This window comes from Lichenostomus cassidix, chromosome 1 (genome assembly GCF_008360975.1).
Source record: "Lichenostomus cassidix isolate B80296 chromosome 1, HeHo_3.0, whole genome shotgun sequence".
In the NCBI taxonomy this organism is placed as follows: domain Eukaryota; kingdom Metazoa; phylum Chordata; class Aves; order Passeriformes; family Meliphagidae; genus Lichenostomus; species Lichenostomus cassidix.
This window is the reverse complement of record NC_139479.1, coordinates 45,706,880-45,727,426: the sequence shown is the minus strand read 5'-3', so window position 1 is coordinate 45,727,426 and position 20,547 is coordinate 45,706,880. Positions and strand designations below refer to the sequence as shown.

Sequence of the window (20,547 nt, the reverse complement as noted above, 5' to 3'; positions counted from 1 at the left end):
AATGGGAACCGAAAAAAGGTGGGCTTCTATTTTAGCTCTGTGATGAATCCAGAAGGCCTACTTCTTTACAAACCAGTTTTAAATGCAGTGAGTGCTCCTCTAAACAACCAAATTGTAAAGATCTATATCTGATTCAGAACAGATTCGTTTTGTACTATATGGGTCTATGTAAGAGTGTTGTTTTATCTGGTGTTTTTAATATTCCTGTATGAATCAACGCACACATGTTGACTGAGGGTGACCAGAAAAAACTAAAAAGGCTGAAATTTAAAAAGTAAATTTATTTAGTTACTTCACTAGTTGGAGGATCCTGAAACAACTCTGGGCTGCAAACAAAATGAAGATGCAGGCACAACCAGGCTCGGTTCAATGCTAGCAGGTGGCAGGGCTGCTATTGGCACCCCTTTATAAAAGGCCTGCACATGTGTAGTTTGCCATCATACTGTGATCTCCCCCTTCTTTTTTGTGGTCTTTGCTTTGATGCCTCTCCCAACAGGGTGCTCAGACACTCCTAGGAGAGTGCCTCCAAGCCTCTGTAAAAACCTATTATCTCTACACAGAAATTCCACTTCTCAAAACAGACAAAGGACAAACAGCAGCAGGCATAATATATAGTTTCCTACACTGGTATTCTCCAGGCCTTGGCATTCTCAGCTGCAAGGTTACCTGGGTGAATCTACCCACTCCTCACCATTCTTCCACATTTAAATGTTGCCTCCCAACAATCCCCTCTTTCTCATTAAAAAATATCTGAAATATTGATAACAAAGGGTCAAAAAATGTGGGATCACCATCTTATAAAGACAAAGTACAAGAAGAATACACTAACAGAGTGGCAAAATACAGTAAGCAGTGCCAATTTCCAGGACAAAAATCAGATGATTAGAATGAATTTGGACCACTGCGGTATTGCATAGATTTCAAAGGTACCAGAAAGCATTAGGAATTGAATCTCTGGAACAGAGGAAGTGGGTGTCAGTGGTTGAGAAGTTTTGAGCTCTGGAACAAGTCCATTAGAAGAAGTAGGTAACTTTGGTGAAATCAGAATGTGCACAAACAAGACATTTTCTTTTAAATCATAAAATCCGTAACATTTTTATTTTGTAGATTTGCAGCAAATATAGTCACATTTTATCCATTTGAAAGTGTTTCAGTAAATCTTATGTTTAACTCTCTAGAAATGTGGGTGTAATTTCATTCTGTTCTTACACAAGGAAAGATTTTAGAAAAATTAATGTATGAAGTTATCTACATTTGAGATGATTATCTAGAATCTGTTTATAGTAAGCAAAGTAAGGTGAAATGCATCTCTTTTTTAAAATAGATTATCTTGTGGGTTAACCTTGGTAGGCAGCTAAGAGCCACACATCCACTTACTCCTCCACAGCAGGATGGTGGAAAGAGTCAGAAGAGTAAAAGTGAGAAAACTTGTAGGTTGAGATAAAGACAGGTTAGTAGGGAAAGCAAAAGCCATGTGCACAGGAAAGCAAAATAAGGAATTCATTCATCACTTCCCATCAACAGACAGGTGTTCAGCCATCTGCAGGAAATGTAATGGTTACTTGGGAAGACAAACAACATAACTCTGAACATCTCTCTCCTTCCTTCTTTGTACTCCTCCATTCTGTTACCCAGCTTTGTACACTGACCATAATGCCATATGGTGTAGAATATCCCTTTGGTCATTTGGGGTCAGCTGTCCTGACCAGATATACTCCAAATTTCTTGTGCACTCCCAGACTCCTCACTGGTGGGGTTGGGTGAGAAGTAGCATAAGCACTGCCCAGAAGTCATGAAAACACCTGTGTTATCAACACTGTTTTCAGCACAAATCCAAAACATTACCCCTCATCAGTCTCTATGAACAAGACTAAATCTATCCCAGCCAAAACTCCATTCCATCACTACAATGGAGTTTCCAGAGATTCCCTCAGATGTAGACAAATACAGTATAGATACATAAAGTTAAATGACATTAATTACACCCGTTTATGTCTAGTCATCGAGCTCCCTCATTAACCAATGCAGACAAGTAATTACATCCAAAATCAAATCAATCTCATTCTAAAATAGGGTTTCTAAGACAGGTAGGATAAATTATTCTCTGATGGTATAAATTATTTGCTTCATATTACTTGCTCAACATTCATTTAAACCAAGGAATGAAACCTGACTTATTAAAAAAAAAAACCCAAAACCAGTAAAACCAAAACAACCCTTTCCACAAAAAACAATTAGAAAAAAAGACGCTACAAAACATAGAAAAATATATTTTTTCTTTATAGATGATTTTCAGTAGTAAGAATTATAAAACCCCCACATTTCAGTGTCACATGAAAAGGGGATATTTTCTCAAATTTGTTTTTGATTAGGCTGTCAGCACCCCAGGAAAGCCAGGACGCTTGTGCCTGACCAGTCTGTCAGCATTCTATTATGGGAACTCTTCACTGAGCAGTCCTGCTGCACTGGAGGGTTGTTAGATGGACTTGTTCCTGGTCACACACCAAGAGTGAGATGCCCTCTCAGGTCCCACACTTTTATCCTAACCCGTTACCCACTGCCAGTGACTGCCAGCACCCATGAAGGTCTCACACTAACAGATTACGGTACAACACTTTTTGTTAATAAAATTGTTGCAGGTTTTGAGGACTGCCAGTGACAGTATCTGACTGGAGTTACAGCCTGCCACTGAGGCTCTTGTTAATAGATCCCTTGGGGAAGATTTATGTAAAATAACACAGAATGATCAGTGTTTATTTGTATACTCATGTGGATATGGCAAGTTTATTATAGAACAACTTGATTGCAATGGAAAGGCAGCATGCAGCCATTTTGATTATTATCTATAGAAATATAACAGTATAAAAGTATAAAAATATCACTTAAGAAAATCTATAGCAAAAAGGAAGAAAAAGAAAGGGTAAGAGTAGAAAGCAGAGGGGAAAGATATCACCACCCATGCATCCAGAAGACAAGACTTGATTGTTGCAATGTAGAAGTCCATTGCTCAAAGTAATAGGCACAGCCTTGGTCCATTAGTGGTGGGGGAAGTTCAGTGGGTTAATACAGGTTCAGGTTCTGGTGGGAACTCCCAGGCCCCTCCCCTGGTGGGGAGTTTTGCACCTAAGCCTTATCAGGAGGGAGGCCATTGGCATGATAAAATTCACTATCTCACCTTGCAAGATCTGCTTCTTATCTGCCTCTTCCCTTATCTGGCTCAAACCCACCTTGTTGTTTAATCAAGGTCAGTTTGTCATGATCATCCTTCAACTGTGGTGCTCACTCCCCTGCACCTGGGCTATTCTTGTGCAGACCAGAGGCCTTGCGTCCACATACCGAACCTCTCCTCCTCTCTCTCGGCTGGGGGCTGCAAACCCAGCCTCAGCAAAACCCCTGTGGCTGTTGCAAATGGCTAATTGTTTATTAAGTCATTAACCCTTAACATTTCAGTCTTTCACAACTGGAAGAACGTATTCAAAGCAATATACTAACAAGCTGCTATATAAATTTTGTCTCCCTGAGATTGTGTGGGACATAAGCCATGCTGACTGCAATCTCTCTCTATTATACTGTAATTTACCTCAGACTTTCCCCCCAACACATTACAAAAGTACTTTAAAATAGTGACAATATTGTCACCCATAAATCTCATTTGCACTGTAAGGGGCATCTGCATTTCCTAGAATCTATAATTTGGACTTTTCAGGGAAGTTTTGTATTAGTTTCATTTCTTTGTTTTTAAGAATGCTTTATTTATTTAGTTAGTTATTTCTCTATTTTAATTAAAATAAAGGTTTTCTCATTTTTTAATTTTAAATTTTCCTCTATGATCATTTTCCCTCAAAATTTCTGTGCTTCTTTTTCCTAATTTGAAATGTGGATTTCATTATTTCAAGAAAATACAGTGTTTTTGTGAAGGTGTTTTGAGGTCTTGAATTGAAGTGATTGGAAATGTTATTCATTAAAAACTGGAATTGGACTCATCGAGTTTAAATTAACTTTAAACTTCATTATGTTATTTCCCAAGAAACTTTTGAAAATATTTTTAGAAAATCTCACAATGACTGAAAACCAAGAGAATTTAGATCTCTGTCTCTTCCTTTTGATGTTCCATTTGATTAGTTTTGCAATCTTCTGTGTGGCTGTTGAACAAACTGCTCAATGTTCAATCATAAGAACAGAAAAGAGCACCATGGCATAAGAATAGACATCAGAGGTTGGTTCAAAGGTCTTACTTAGAACCCTGTCTCCAAAACTGGATGACAACAGAAAAAAATAGGAGCATAATAGAAACACACTGTTAGGATAAGGTAAACCCTTGGGGATACTTCTCAGGAAGCTTCCCAGCCACCAACAACTTGCATGTGAGGAACTTGCAAAGAAAGTTTTCCAAGTTTTCAGTATCTCTTGATGGTTTTCCTTTTCTCAGAGTTGTCCATTATCCCTTGAATATCCATCAAGATTTTTAAATTCATCAGGGTGCTGTGGCAAGGATATATACAACTGGAATTTTCATTTTATAAAAGGATTCCTCCTTATGTTTATTGTGTATCTACCATCTGCTAGTTTAATTCCTTTGTATTTTGGGAGAGGCAATAAACAACTGCCTTCCTCATGCCATTCACAGTTTCAAAGACATCCATTTTTGTTTATTCCATTGCTAATTTTATTTAATCTTTGCCACAATACCAGGTCATACTTGCTCTTCTATTCATTTTTCCAGATGTTATGTATATTTTGCAGCTATAGAAAGAGGGGAAAGAGACTGTATCTGCTGTCAGTAATCAGAACACAGATTACCACAAATATGTGTAGTGGCATAGCTATGATGTCCAAGTCCTTTCAATATAATTTCTATTATTCCACTTAGTATTCTTGACAGATTCTCAGCATGAATCCTTCTTCAGATTTTTAATTTCAGAAGCAAGAATTTTCACTGGTGTTGAAGAAAAAAGTATATGTTCCAACACAGAAAGTTTAGGACTGAGTCCTGAATTCTGATGTTTCAATGCCATTTTCTGAATTTAATCAATAGAGAATCTGAAGCATTTCAGCTGAAGAGCTAGGGTAAATGTTTTTTTCATTATAAAACCCCTTCCTAAGTGACAATAGAAGTCAGTGTAATAGCATAATTACATATCATCATTTCAGGGAATTTAGCGTTTTTTTGCTAATTAATTTGTTAATGTAATTATTGTAGCTTAGAAGGTTTGAAATTTTAATTTTTCAAGATTTCATTTTTGAATAAAAAGAAAATAAAAATCTATAGGGACAAAAGTTTAAATAATGTAAACATATATTTTACTGAAAAATAATATTTTAGGCAATAATTCTGTATGTATCAAATAATAAACACTATTGATCTATATTTTATTATTAAAACCGCAGATTTAATGTCAAATGTGTTTAACTTGCAATGAAAGTAATTACAGATCATAATGAAATGAACCAATCAAGAATATGATCAATGCAGTTTCCCAGTTTTTAATGACATCCACATTTTACTGCATAAATAGCCAGCCTCATGGTAAAACCCAAATCATATATCATAAAGTTATAACAAAAGAAGTGAGTAGCAAAACTAGACTCCTTCCCTCATTCATCTCCAGTATCCACTTTAGTTGTCACTTTTCTGTCCAGGTTTTCTGATGGGTGGGTGCAGTAATTGATTGATTGATTTACATTTCTATTTGAGATTTCTGTGTAAACCTGAAAAAAATATCCATTAACAAAAATGCTTTTTGTATAATTTTTATACAATATACTCATCAGGAGAGAAGCATAGGAGACTGTTTTATAAAAAGCACGAGCGACCTATTTAAACAAAACGGTCTTTATTTACAATCCTGCGGTGGATGTGTACTGCTGTTGAATAATGCTTAAAGTGTGCCTTTAAAATGATTATACACTAATACCTTTGCATTCACAGGTTGAAATATTGTCACAGCTGTGATCTTTATCTGACATGAATTTTGTTGTTAACTCTCTTATAATACCAATATTGCTATTCTTCCAAAAATGTGATATGGCATTTAGAACAAAGTCTTGTACATATCTATATCCCAATACCAAATATTTAACTTAAAATTATGCTAGCAAAACTGAAATGCACTACCTCTCTCTGGTATTGTGCCTGTAGAAATACTTAGATTCTTTTATTAAACAGAGTTCTAACATTGCAGAAAGAAAGTTATTTGATTGTATGCAAAAATGCATAATCATTATTAGAGACATCTAAAAAGCCCAAATTTTTGCAAACAGATATCTCATAATGTCAGCCTGTAAAAGATATGTAACAGAAATATTTCACTTTTGTTTGTAATTCACGTCAGTCAAGCCTCTGCTTAAAAATCCAGAATTTAGGAATTGAATTTCTAATTTCTGATGTACATGTACAGTCTTTTAGAATCCTCTACAGAGAAAAAGAAATTGGTAAAAATACAAGTTTAGGGGATTTTTTCCATTTTTGTCCAATTACACTTTACAGTGTTTTTGCATTCTACAACGACACACTCATATTACCTTCACCAAGGCAATCCAAGTCTTGTTCCTAGCATTATCATATATTTTCTCTGTGACTCTTAAAAAACCAAAAGGACTGTGGACCATAGTTTCTCCCCATGTAAAATAAGATAACTTCCTAAAAAGAATATTAGTCAACAGTAATCAAAGTTTTTAAGAACCTCTGATGAAAGCGCTTTGCAATAGCAAAGAACTATTTCAATTATTGCTCAAAGCTAATAAAAAAAAGCTGCTTTTCAGTCAGTCTGAAAATTTGATGCATTTCTAAATCAGATTTATTTTATACACTAATAAAAAGCTGAATCCAATCTAAATATTTTCTTACTTAGAGAATGTATGTGACAGTTTCACAGTATGAATCCTGTTGCTTTCATTATTTGAAAATTATGTGATCTATCAATAGACAGGATATCTTGCATAGTTCACCCTTTACTACACTTGTTTTGATTGCTTTGATATTGCTTGTAATTAGGAGTGCAATGCTGAATTATAAAAATATTAGGCAAACATAAAAGCTACTGACTGGAACATTTTATGACGGAGAAAACAACTCTGGGCTTTCAGAAAACTGTCTTAAGCCTGTCTATGATAATGCCAGGTGATGAAGTACTCAGTTAATGAAATGTCAAATTAAGGATACCTATTACATGATTTATATAATCTTCTGTACGTTGAAAGTGGTTTTGGGGATTTTTTTGCTATTCACTTGAAACTGACTGCAATTAGTTCAAAATAGCTGATGATACTGCAAAATGTTTGAATTTGGAAGTAAACATCTTTAGATTTTTAATTAAGTAATTATGTCATGGGGATCTAAATATCACAGAACATTTGAGGTTGGAAGGGACTTCTAGAGGTCATCTCATCCAAACTCCCTGCTCAGACAGGTTTACCTTGAGCCAATTGCTGATTAACATGTCCAGAAGACTTCTGAATATTTCTAAGAATGGACACTCCACAACCTCTGTGGGCAACCTGTACCTGGTCACCCTGACGATAAAAGAGGTATTACCTGATTATCAGATGGAACCTGTCATATTTCACTTATTGCCCATTGCTCTAGTCCTGTCATCACCTCTGAAAGGCCTAGCAATATCCCCTTTTCACCCTGCCTTCTGGTATCTATAGACACTGATAAGATACCCCAACCTTTCTCCCCACTGGAGAGAAACAAAAGGAGGCATTCCAAGGATTTCTGGGGAAAAAAAGAAAAAACTAGTATAAGCTACTTTTTTCTGAGGCTACATCCATTTATCCCAATATATGAACTTCAGAGTGGCTTTATCATAGCTGAGTTTGTCACTTCCAAGGTCAGTACTAACATATCACTCTAATTGTCACTACATCATTTTCTACATGTGGTATCAGCAAAAATAAGATTCGCTTTAACCACAGGATGTGAATTTTCACTTTCATACCCCTCTGTTCTCTTTTCCCTCTCTTATTCCCTCCTCTCTTCCTTGACCCTGAAGCTAGGCCATACTTCTCAGACCTGTCCTCGTATTCCAGATATGTAGCAAGGCCTCCTCTTCAAGATGTGATCAGCTTTGAGGAACTGCAGCACATATCCTCACCAGGGATCAGAAGTTGAAGGATGTTCCAAAGGGCATTGAGTTGAGAGAACAAGCATATGCTGTAGAGTACAAAAATTATTCATTATTGCCATTGAAGATCATCAGAAAACCAGCAAATAAATAATGTACTGGTGCCAAAAATAAGATAAATTCAATAGCTTCACCTCAAGATGTAAGGGCATGGCTGAAGGCACTTTAATTACCTAGTGTAGATAAAACCTCTGAGGTCAATGCAAGCAAGGCACTGAAAATGCAGAGGGAAGCAGAAAATGTGAGCAACCTTATAAAGAATGGACAGAAGTAATCACTGCCAGGAAGGGAAAAAGAAGAGAAATAAAAGATGAGTAAATAAGGCAATATGTAATTTAACCTATGTCTAACACTTTACTTGCATTCTTTTTACCTTATGTAATTTATCAGGAAGCAGACAAAACATCCAACGGGAAATCAGGCAGAAGAGAGAAAGTAGGCATCCAGTGGGAAAGTAGGCAGTTCTGGCCATTTAATAGACATCAAGGGTGTGAAACAATGCCAGTCAAGGCAGTTGGTTATGTCACGCACCCATAGCCAAGCTCAAGTTTTTGTGTGGCTGCCAGGACAGTGACATAGTAATTATGTGCATATGAACTCTGGTAGAACAATCCACAAGTGTGTTAAATAATGGTAATGGCCCAATATGAGCAGTGCCCATCTAGGAAGATGGCAGTGTAAGTTTAGCATGCCCCAGACATGAAGTATGGGAACGACAGTAGAGTGGTGGAAGATAACACTCAGATAATTTGTTGAAGCCATAGAACAACAGAATCCACTAGCATTCATGAGCAAAATGTATGAGACTTTCCTGGACAAGTGGGAGCTGTGCAGGATCATGTACTCAAAGATAAAATTCTCCTTCCTGGCAAATGACAGAGAAGTTGCTGAATGAATTGCAGCAGTGGTGCACAACCACACATCAAGATTGTGCATGCTGAAATGACTCACTGCTCAACCACTAACAGAGTGAATAGAAAGTACATCGCTACCCTTAAGTACATCTCCCACTGTATTGCATCTTTGTCAGATGGCTGCTGTCAGCTTCTGGGCTATTGTGTTCAGCATTACTTCCTGTATTAATACTGTCCATAACTGCTACTGTGTTAGTCTTCCCATGCTTATAACCATATTGTGGTGCACTGGTAACAGCATAAAGAGCAGGAAGCGTGAGCTGCATCCAAAGTGATCTCTGAACTCTGAAGTAGCCTAGATTACAGGGTGGGCTGACTGTCCTGGATGACACACCAGGTTATAAAACTTAGTGCTGAGAGAAAACTGTGTCTTTGGTCAGTGTCCTGAACAGTGATCCCCTTGGGGAAATCAATTAGTGGATTGGTGCGCAGTGTCGCAGGTGCCTTAATCTTTGTAATGCTGAGGACCCATCTATTTGCTATTTAGTGGTTTGTTTTTCACTTACATCTGCATAACCCTTGACCTAAGGTGTTGTGGCTGTATTTTGCTGAAACTTTTGTGGTAGCCTTGTTCCCTTGTTGCTTCCATGCATACTAATGAATAGCTGTCTATTAAAAAATGAGCTGAGTCTTTTAAGCCTTCTCTCAATGAGCTGTTTTTAAAAAATGCCAATATTTTTTATGTCTACTAAAATTCTTAGAAAAATAAAACAAAACTATGTGAGTATTTTAAAAAACTTAACAGATATTCGATTTTGTTTATTTGGTTGTGTTCTACCTTGATTTTTTTCTAATTCTTTTCTACGTTTTTATCTTTCAGAATTTCCCTCAGTCATCTTTAAAATGGGCATGTGTCCTGTCCGCAAAAAGTTGTTTTCTGGATTAGGAGACCATTTTGGATGTATTTTTTTTTATCCCCTTAATCATAAGGTAGCACATAATGGGAGACATCAAAGTGTCAAATGTGTGTATTCTTGTTCAACATATGAAACCTCCTTGGAATAATTTATGTATTTGCTTATCTCAGAAACATGGTTACACTTATGGTTATCTGACTGCGCTTTCAAAGAGATGGGACTTTGGCTCCCTTACACCTGTTCTTCCAGAAGACTAAAATCAAATTTAAACACTGACATGAAACACCTGTTTGGGAATATGTGATTTTGGGTTTTGATGACTGCTCAAGTGTAGACAAGAAAATAATGACCTACTCCAGAAATTATTACAAAAAAGTATAATTTTACTATTCATATATTAAATGTCTGTTCCTTTTTTGTCCAGACCAGAATAGAAAACTGAGAATTAAGTAGCTGCAAAACACCATTTGCTGCCTGAGTATAGTGTTCCTAAAAGCTGCCATGTCATTAAAGGTTATTGTATTGTTTTCATGATTCGATAGATGTCATTCCTGTTTCAAGAATAAAAGTGTTTATGGAAGATGTATTCCCATAGTCTTTATTATATGAAATTTTTTTGGAACTTCAATTTATGCACATGCAGTATACATATATATTGATTTATTTCTAGAAAAGCCATACACAATTTCTGGGCTAATGTTTTCAATATGTTATTTTTCAGCTATTGGAAACAAGTAAAATTTGGGTTTTACTCATTCTCAGTTCATAAAACATCAACATCATGTTAACTTAATTCTGTATCTTAGGAATGTTAATATGAAACTATTTCCTACCACATACTAATTTGCAGAAGAATGAGAGTTGTCTCTCTAAAGGTATGAAATTAATACATGAAGAGGTAATGAAGAATTTCAAAATCACACTTTCCTCCATAAGTACTAAGTAACTTTAATGAAGTGAATATTGACTAAATGCATTGTAGCATTAAAAAAATATAAATATACAAAAAAATTCCTTACTGTGCATGGTTGTTTTTTAAACTCATCTGAAAAGCTTACAGGCATTTAATATTATAGCTGAATTTCTCAGCTGTCTTCAGATACTGTGTGGGTGGACTGAAAGAAAAAAAAAGTGATTAGCTGCTTTATTTTTTCTGACTTTTAAATTGTGGATTTCTTTCTATTTATTTCTCAATATGTCCTTTATGACTAACACCCGAGGATAGATTCTATTGATTAGAATTTTGTCCTTTAGGTGTCACAGAGCAGTGTAGATTACCAGAATCTTTGAAATCTCTACAGAAAAAGAAGCACAATTCCACACTTACAGTTTTACTCGTGGTATTAGTGAAAAATAATAGTCAGTTTGAAGATTCTACAAAGCAAAAATCTTGTTCAAAAAAGAATATATTATGGAGGCATGTAAAATTAAGGTTGAAGATTAAAAAACTAAGCTAATATCCTCAAAATTACAGTAGACTAGCATGAAATAAATGAAATTACACTAGCATGAAATAACCTCTGCTGTGTAGGAGGTGAGATCAGATGATCTAATTGTTCCTTTTGACCTTGAATCTGTGATATTATGAAATTTCCCATCTTGTCATGGTGTAGAATTTTTGTTGAAGAAATGGTACATTCAGACTAGGGATCAGATGAAGAAGGCTCTGGCAGGGACAATAGAAATGAGGTTTGGGAAATCAAATCCAATATATCAGAATTTTCAGAAAAGGTATGAATTTGAAACTGGAGAAAATAAATGGCAGGATTGAAGGAGGACTTTAATAAAAAAATCACACTTAATAAAAGGAGGCATTAAAAAGTTTAGGTGTGTTAAATTATCTAAATGCAAGTTGTTAGAGTTCCATCTTCCTCTTACATCTTTCATAAAACACATACTTCCTTTCACAGCTGGCTATGCTTGACTCCTTGTTGCACAAACATCAATGTGATTCCACTAACAGTTTACCTGTCATGTATATAACCTGGGATGTGCAAGTAAATTGATTAGCCCTGCCACCTTATAGAGTCACCATCCAACTTAGTAAAGAGCGTGTTTCTTGTGAGATCCATCTGTTCCATTGGCTGGCAGCTCCCTGACATGGCAGAAACCCAAAGCCTGACCAGGTTTACAAAATAAGAAAGGTTTACAATGGCCATGTTATCTGGAAGGTCAAGACAGAAGCCTGACAATGAAAATTAAGGTCTTTCCAGGAAATATGATCACATTCGCACTGAACTATTCAATGTGCCTATTGTGATGAGGATCATACTGTTTCATGTTTAGTATTTATCCCATGGCAACTGTGGCATCAATACTCATTTCTCATCAGTGAATCGTAACTGTCAGTATGCATGTGGTTTGGCAAAGAACTTGATAGACTTCTGTGACAGACAAGCATTTCCTAGCCCACTGAGAAGCAAGTTGTTAACAGAAAGGCCCAAAGATTCACTGAAGGTACGGGGAACAGAAATCTGAACTGGAGTTGAATGCCAGTATAAGCAGGATATTCTAGGCTGCTGGCATAATTACCCCCTTCACAAAAAAAAATGGCTTTCATCCTGAAGCCAATTCAGACAAATGCAGATAAACTTCCAATTTCTGGAAAGACACAAACCACTTTTTTTTCTTTTAGTCCACCCACATAATATCTAAAGACAGCTGAGAAATTCAGCTAAAATATTAAATGCCTGTAAGCTTTTTGGATGAGTTTAAAAACCAACTGTACACAGCAAGGAAGATTTTTTGTAATATTTCTGTATTTCTTAATGCAATGTGATTAGTCAAATGTTCACAGTTTAGTAGTTATAGATCTTACTTCAGAAACAAGAGATACTGTTTGTGAAGTTAACAGCAGCTTTTATGAATTTGAACAAGTTATTCTGAAAGGAAAAAGAGAACAGACGGTAAGACGGGAAAACTCCTGCTTTAAAGTTTTGGGCTCAAGGTACGCAGCTTTATATAAAACGTCACCATCACACCTCAGCAGAGTTCATGTATTTTACCCCATACACTTCACTTTCTGTAAATCAAAAGGTAGAACATGGGCACCTGTATACTTACAGTAGGCACTTTTGTGCATGCAGGATGATCACATGTTTAGAAGTTTAGCCACCTCCATGTTTAAACAGTTTTGAACTGATCTGTTTCTATAGTGTTTACTGAGTTTTAGGCAATTATACCCAATGTGACTAATGATATTTGTCTTAATAGAAAATATCAGTCCTTAAAAGCAGAGCCTCTCTGAAACTTTTAGACCAAAAAATACTGCTGGACACAAAGGAACATCTGTCACACATTCGTTTTGGTTGTAGTCAAAGCATTGTTTGATTCTCATCTGTTTACAGTAGGACACACAACTTCAGTATGTTCCAGAAAAGAAACAAGTAGATCAAAAATGCACATAAATATTTGAGTATTACATCAGGTGCCTTCTGTTCCCTGGAATTACTGACCTTCTATCAGCAGCTGGTACATTTGCCAGACTCATTGCGCAGTTTGGCTCACAGGTTGCTAATAAAAATGTAAATCCTCCATGGAAATCCAAAGTCTCTGGCATATTTCAGAATTTTCAGCAATCTCATGCTTACTATTTTATACTTCTGCCACTTGACCTGTAGCCTTGTACATGCAGCCCAAGCTTTCTGAAACCTTTTGGTGATACAAGAGAAAGAGGCACTTTTTCCTCCCTTATGTATCAGGTAATGTATAATCATGTTCCCTGAATTTACCTGCTCCTGCAGCTGAAAATACTCATGAAATACATCAGTGCATGTTGCACTGTGTATGTGTTTGCAGCAGTAAAGATAATTGTCACAGCTCTGTAGTCACTCTGTACACTCACTTTTTCTTGCTGGCAGCAAAGTACCTCATACTACCTACCATACTACTCACAGGCATCCTGTGCAGAAAATTACTTATTCAATGCCTATTCTGCAAAGCAAAAAGACAGGAACATTATAATAACTTAGGTTAAAAATCAGCATAATGTACAATTATATGATGTTTGTACAGACTTGGGAAAGAGATGCTGAAAAGCAATGATGCAGAAAGGGACCTGGGCATCCTCGTTGATGAAAAGTTGAACATGAGTCAGCAGTGCCTAGGAAACCAGGAGGACCAAGCATTTCCTGGGGTGCATCAGGCACAGTATGGCCAGCTGGGCAAGGGAGAGGATTGTCCTGCCCTGCTCTGCACTGGGGCAGCCTCACCTTGAGCACTGGGGGCAGCTTTGGGTGGTACAACATAAGAAAGATTTTAAGCTGTTAGAGAGTGTCCAAAGAGAAACAAGAGGATAGTAAAGACATACAAAGAGCAGCTGGGGTCACTCTGTTTGTTCAGCCTGGAGGAGACTGAGGAGAGACGTCATCACAGTCTACAAATTACTTGTGAGGGGAAGAGGAGGGGCTGGAACTGATCTGTTCTCTGTGGTGACCAGTGACAGGACTGAGGCAATGGCCTGAAATTGTGTCAGGAGAGGTTAAGATTGGATATTAGGATAATGTTTTTCATACAGTGGGTGGTTGGGCACCGGAATAGGCTCCCCAGGGAAGTGGTCACAACATCAGCCTGACAGAAGTCAAGAAGTGTTTGGAGAACCCTCTCAGGAACATGGTGTGATACCTGGGGCTGCCCTGTGAAGGTCCAGGAGTTTGACTTGATGATTTTTGGAGGTTCCTTCTGATTCTATTATTCTATAATTCAACAGTAGTCATTAGTAGTCCACTGGGCAAAGATATAATAGTAAATACTAATATGAACAGGAGCATCTTTATCTTATGGTCAGTATCCATGTTTTCACCGTGGAGATCTTGAGATGATTCTTTGGTCAAAGGCAGGCAAGTGTTTGTATGTAGAATTCTGTGATATTTTTAATGCTTGCATATAACAGCTTTTTTTTTTTTTTTTTTGCTAGATATTGATCACTGTGATAGCAGCTGAATATTTCTACAGAGTGACTGAAAAGTATAGAATACCTAAAAACTAAAACTTTTCATCCTTCACATATCCTATATGTATTATTATAATAACCAGGAAAGTTTCTTGAAGTCTTGAAGTCTCTGTGAGGCCACTGTTTCATAATTCCACAGAAAATTTGATATTTTCTTGACCTTTTTGAAGATTTGCTTGTTTCTTTTTACAATACTTATCAAAATCACGTGGAGAACTGAAAACATTAAGTCAAGTAAGTTTGTCTTTCCAAATATCTACAGTTAATGTCAAGAAATTGTTTGTTTTCCAAAATCAAAGTTTGTCACAATTACTTCTGATTATTATAAAATAAACTTGTGTGTTCTGCTAATCATTTGACTTTCTTAGTGAATTTGAAGTTTTTTTGTTCCCTTCAGGTTTGATTATTTCACTTTGGATTATAGCTACTTCAGTTTTTATCAGCTATTTGACTAACTAAACAGACCATTAATTATACGAAATGGATTATATTATTATTATTATTATTATTTTTGCAGCAAATGTGGTAAAACTGGAAGCAGTTAAATTGTACTGGTGAAAGATTTCAGAAAAAAAAAGGAAAAAATCAGGGTTTTTTATAACTCTCAAAAAGAAAAATATTGGGGATAAGCATAGCCTTTGAAAGCAATGGTTTTAGAAGCTTTTAAAAAGTTGCTGCCAGTGCATGAAGATAAAAATATAGAAAAAACCCAAACCACAATTTCTGTGTGTCTTGCAAGGAATAGTGAACACACTTTGAGTGTAGCATGTACAAACACAAAGGTCACCACTCAGAGTGAGAGGTCTCTCTTTTGCTGGAGATTGACAGCCATGATGGAACAATCTAACACAGAACAATATTTGCAAGACTGAAAAACAAGAATTTATTTGGATTTTAAAGTACTAGTATGTCAAGAAGGAGAAAAGTTCAGTTCTTAGTGCAAGATGAATCTGTAATGCAAACCAGGCAAGAAGTTTCTCTTCAAGGCAAGTAGTAAAAAACCCCATTCCACTGTATTCTTACAATGATGAAAAAATGTATTGTGATATCTCATCTGTAAGAACAAGTTTAGTGAATATGACAGAGTGATTATTTTTACTTGTCACACCACTTATCTTGCTATCTGTGAATATAACTTTTAAATTGACTATGACACTAAGGTTTTCCTTCTAAGTCTACATTCCTCACTGAAGCAGCTACCGACTTTCTTTTTTACCAAAAATGAGCTCCCTTTTTTTTCTTGAAAGGTTTTAAAGTGACCTCAGCTAAGATATAGTGCACCTAAATTATTTTCTATTGTGTTTTTATTTATGACAGATCATTTATCTAAACATGCAATTAAAAAAATCAGTAATGCATAAATAGAGAAAAAAAATTTTCTGTGTTAATGAGCATTGACAAAATTTCACTTTTAGATTTCCATCATCACAAATTATGTTACCTTAAGACTATGGCTGATTGTTATTTTTCAATAAACAATAAATGTGTATTTCTGATTTAATTTGTATTTCTGTTTCATATCGCTCTCATTTGTAACAGGGGGAGCTCTATTTTTCTTTAAGAATACCTAAGCATTTTTTGGAAAAAAGAATACTTGTAGCTCTTGAAATACACTAGTCTTTTTTTTTTTTTTTTTTCCTTTTTTAGTTTATATCCTTTTGGAATTGTTTCATAAAGGTCCTGAAGAGGAATTCATATGACTTGAATTTGTTATCTCCAGTAAGGAGATGACTGTGTATCAACTGGTCATTCTTGGCTTCTTTTTTCTACTGTTAAAGAGCAATGGCATTCTTGGGATTAACTACATCTTTTCACACTGCTAGAAAAAACATAGAGCCTCAATTCAATTGTCTAGATGTAAGCACCTTATGATTTTTTGTCCACAGTATAGTCTCCAGAACATTTGCCCAAGAGTGGCAGAGAGGAATCAGAAACACACTAGCCAAATGTCCTAAATGGTGCTAGAAACTTAGGTCAAAGCAGCAAATGGAGCTCAGGAACATAAGCTCTCATGTAGGTATCTACAAATGTTTACACTTAGTCAGAAGAGTCATATCCCTTTATAGGCACAGTTGCTCTTCATAACGATGCTTCATTCTCACCATGGAATGGAGTGGGTTTGTTTTTTTGCTGCTGGTTTATCAATTTCCTTCAGTCTGATTTCTAGTCTATAGATCCCCTAAAGTTACACCATATGGTAGATGGTTGAAAAGAGTGAGGAGTGAGTTTTGGAACTGCTTTTATAGTCAACCTATTCTTGACTAGCTCTTGACAGGATGTCTGACATATTCACACCAACATTTATAGCTCACTCCCTCACAAAAATGGAAAAGGGTGTCCTCAGAGGACAATCTTCAACCAGGCTTGAATAATGTTTGGCGGGACTCTCCATCAGTCTGATTCAGGATTAATGGTTATTCCTGTGAGTAGTGCCTATACAAGACAAAAGAGATCATACATTTCTGAGGGCCTGTGTGTTCGACTGTGTGGCTCGATTCATTGAATTTTACTGTACATGTAATAAAATAGGACTTTTGCAAGGACAATTGATTAAAATTTCAGATTTTTTTGAGCTCTGGCAGCATCTAACATCAACAAATTTAGTGTTATCACTATTTCTCAAACATTTATTGACCTGTGCTTGTCATGGTAATTCTTTTCTGTTAAATAAATGTGCAGTAGTCTTCATTGTTTCATAACGTTGATTTATTTTAATTAAGTGCTTTATTACTTTTGGAGAATTTACCTTCAAATATAGAAAAAAAACTTGTACTTTTGTGTTTTTGCTGTTCCTGTGCACATTATTTGAGAAATAATGTGAATGTTATGTGTATTACCTTAGAGTGCAAAAAATAATATAATGCGTAGAAGGAAGAATAAGATTTTTTTTGGTAGTTATTATTTAGATTTTTTTTATTAAAGGCAGGTGTGAATACAGAAGACATCAAAGCCTGTCAGAAAGTGCAATTATTTTCAAGTCTGAAAGTTTGCTTTTTCTTCCTGATACTCCAAGTCTTCCGCTTGCAATTTATTTCAAAGGGTGAGTGCTTCATAACAAAAACATGACAGAAGAAGGTTAGAAATGGAAAGTGCTAAGAGCTGGCATATCTACTTAGTAAAAGCAGAATTAGAAATCAAGTTAGGAATCTGCACATTTGGAGTGTTAAGGCTATAGAAAACTACCCTTGCAGATCTTCCACTCACATCTGAGGATGACTAAGCACTGCAGAGGTGGCTGTATAATAGCAGTAGGAGTGGAAGGATTTTGAATGCTAAAGCGAATGCTGTTTGAAATGTCAGATAGGAAACTCTAAGATGTCTCTCTTTTGCCTAGGGGCAAACATTCCTATGGAAAACTTTGCACTTATTATTCATGAAGCACATTGTTGATTGTGCTGGTTTTAATGTGAATCCAAAGCATAGCATTGTACCCACTACTATGGAGAAAATTAACTCTATCCCAACCAAAATCATCTATGAAATTACAGCTTTGTAAGGAGCACTGTGGAGGCCCTTACAACTGCATGATTGTAGTGGGTGCTAGATTCCCATGACTTATTTTTTGCTAATGGTAGTTAAAGCACAGATAATTGCCTTAGAGTATTTTTGTTGAGAGGTAAATGAGCAACAGTCATGCATCCTCATAGTCTCAACTCATCATAGGATAAAGGAGCAATAAGAATTTCGTAGAGGTTTTTATTTTGATTGACCCTAACACACTGAGGTTAAAAGGAAGCTTCATGGCTAATTTTTCTTCCATTAGTTAGTATAAGATCTAATTAAGTCTTGTCTCTTGAATTAGATATTTGGGGTTACAAAATGTAAGGAAAACAAACATCCCTTTTGTTCACTCCTGTTTCAAAGTTCTTTTCTTTCAGCTACACCCTTCTAATATTTGTTATTTGGTGTTAGACTTGGTCTGTTCCGTGTCACAGATAATAATGACCAAAGTCTTTCAGCAAGAGAAATTTAGAGTGGACTCCCTATTGCCAAGAAGCAGCACAAGAATAACATAACACTTACTTTTGTTAGGTGTTTTTAACAAGGTATTAACAGCAAATATGATTTATTATGATTAAAAGAAAAGGACACAATGAGGTAGTTAATTTAAATGAGAATTGGTCACCTCCTAGTTCTTCATGTCTTTTAAATATTACTAGCTTGAATGCCAGACAGCAAGACGTTTTGAAAGTAAATCTTAGAAGGTCTATCCAGGAAAAAGGTTTTGTGCCATAATATATCAGAACAGATTTTTCAGTTCATTCAGTGGATCTTGCTGATACAAGCCCTCAGAGAACCAGATTCAGTTAATAAATACTTCAGTATATTCAGCCACGTTTTATTTTTACCTGGAGCGTTAAAAACTGCCACTGAATTGCAAGTATAAAAGCCTTCATTTCATAAATGTAAAGAAAAAGGAATATAGATGCTCAGTGTGCATGCAAAGAACAAAAACTTTGTATTTTCCATCTATTAGAGAAGTCATATTAATTGGTTATGGTCCAAGTTAATCAGTAAGTCTTGGATCTTGGATCAATTCTTAAATGCCCACAAGACTGTACTTTATGTAACATTAGACTTTATGATTTGTGCTCTTTCAGTGTTTTCTTCTTAAAAAAAATATATTTTTAACTGAAATACATACAAGTTAACGAAAAAAAAAAAAAGAAAAAGAAAAGACAGGACTGATAGCTTCCATATGTGGTTTCCATCACCTGGCACTATCTGTGTCTCTTTTCCTCTTTGCCACACATGAGAAGGAACTTCTCAGTAAGATGTCTACAAGGTAGTTAGCCTAGAGACGTTCCAGAGCAACCTTTCATGTGTGGTGGGTATGAGATTTTTTGCATCTATTTGAGAATGAATCACCAACAGAAGCACCAGCTGTGCTAAAACAGTCCCATCCAACAACAAAATGGCAATGTAGACTGAGAGGATAAGGCACGCTTTTTTTCCCAATTTATTGGAGATTGTGTGTGTGATAATTCAGATGAGGCAAGCAGAGAGTATTCCAGAAGGATTTGATGTGTCTGACTCCAGCCTGCAGCCATCAGGGACTACCCTGGCCAGTGATGTGTGGTTCACTTCTCCCATGCCTCTTCTGCCACAGCATCTTTTTCTCAGTATCACTCCATGTTTCTTTATTCCTCCTCCTGTCTACTCCCATTACACTTGTGCTTTCATTGTCATAGCTTCTTTCACTTTTCTTACCATTGAGCCTACAACTTCCATAGTATTTACCCATTTCATTCTAATATCTATTATTAACATATTTGTTTTTAAGCTCTGCCCCAGACCAGTGTTTGACCTTTCCTTTTGAATATCAGATCTATCCAATCAATGTGCTTCATTGTAACGAAACACATTGATAGGGTTGATTTAGGTTAAACAAATTTAGTTTGGATTTGGGTTAGAAGGAGCTGCTCACCTGCTTTCTCCCTCTTTCAGAAAACTAATTAGCAATGTGTACAGTTTAGGATCAGCTTTTTTTTCTTTTTATTTGCTGCCTGCTTAATTAAGTTGCTCTAGGGAGTGAATTTTGTACTGGTTGCTACCATTGTACCACAGAGATAATATACACAAAAGAACAATCATCAGAACAACATGACTGATAATATAGTCTTGTACTCATTTTCTACCCTGGAAATGAAAATATGTGTTCTTTCTTATTTTATAATGTGGATTGTTTCACTGAGCTG

General features: G+C 36.0%; 1 long non-coding RNA gene across 1 annotated transcript in view; it reads right to left on the bottom strand.

Annotated features, from left to right (window-relative positions):
* Positions 1-5,401: 5,401 nt before the first annotated feature.
* The window catches only part of LOC146444612 (uncharacterized), a 254,396-nt gene continuing 239,250 nt past the window's right edge, over positions 5,402-20,547 (bottom strand). Inside the window, exons 2-3 of the long non-coding RNA XR_014849981.1 lie at positions 7,941-8,155; positions 5,402-5,709 (exon numbers count right to left, since the gene is read on the bottom strand). This is a non-coding gene — a long non-coding RNA (uncharacterized LOC146444612). The remainder of the gene's footprint in view (positions 5,710-7,940; positions 8,156-20,547) is intronic.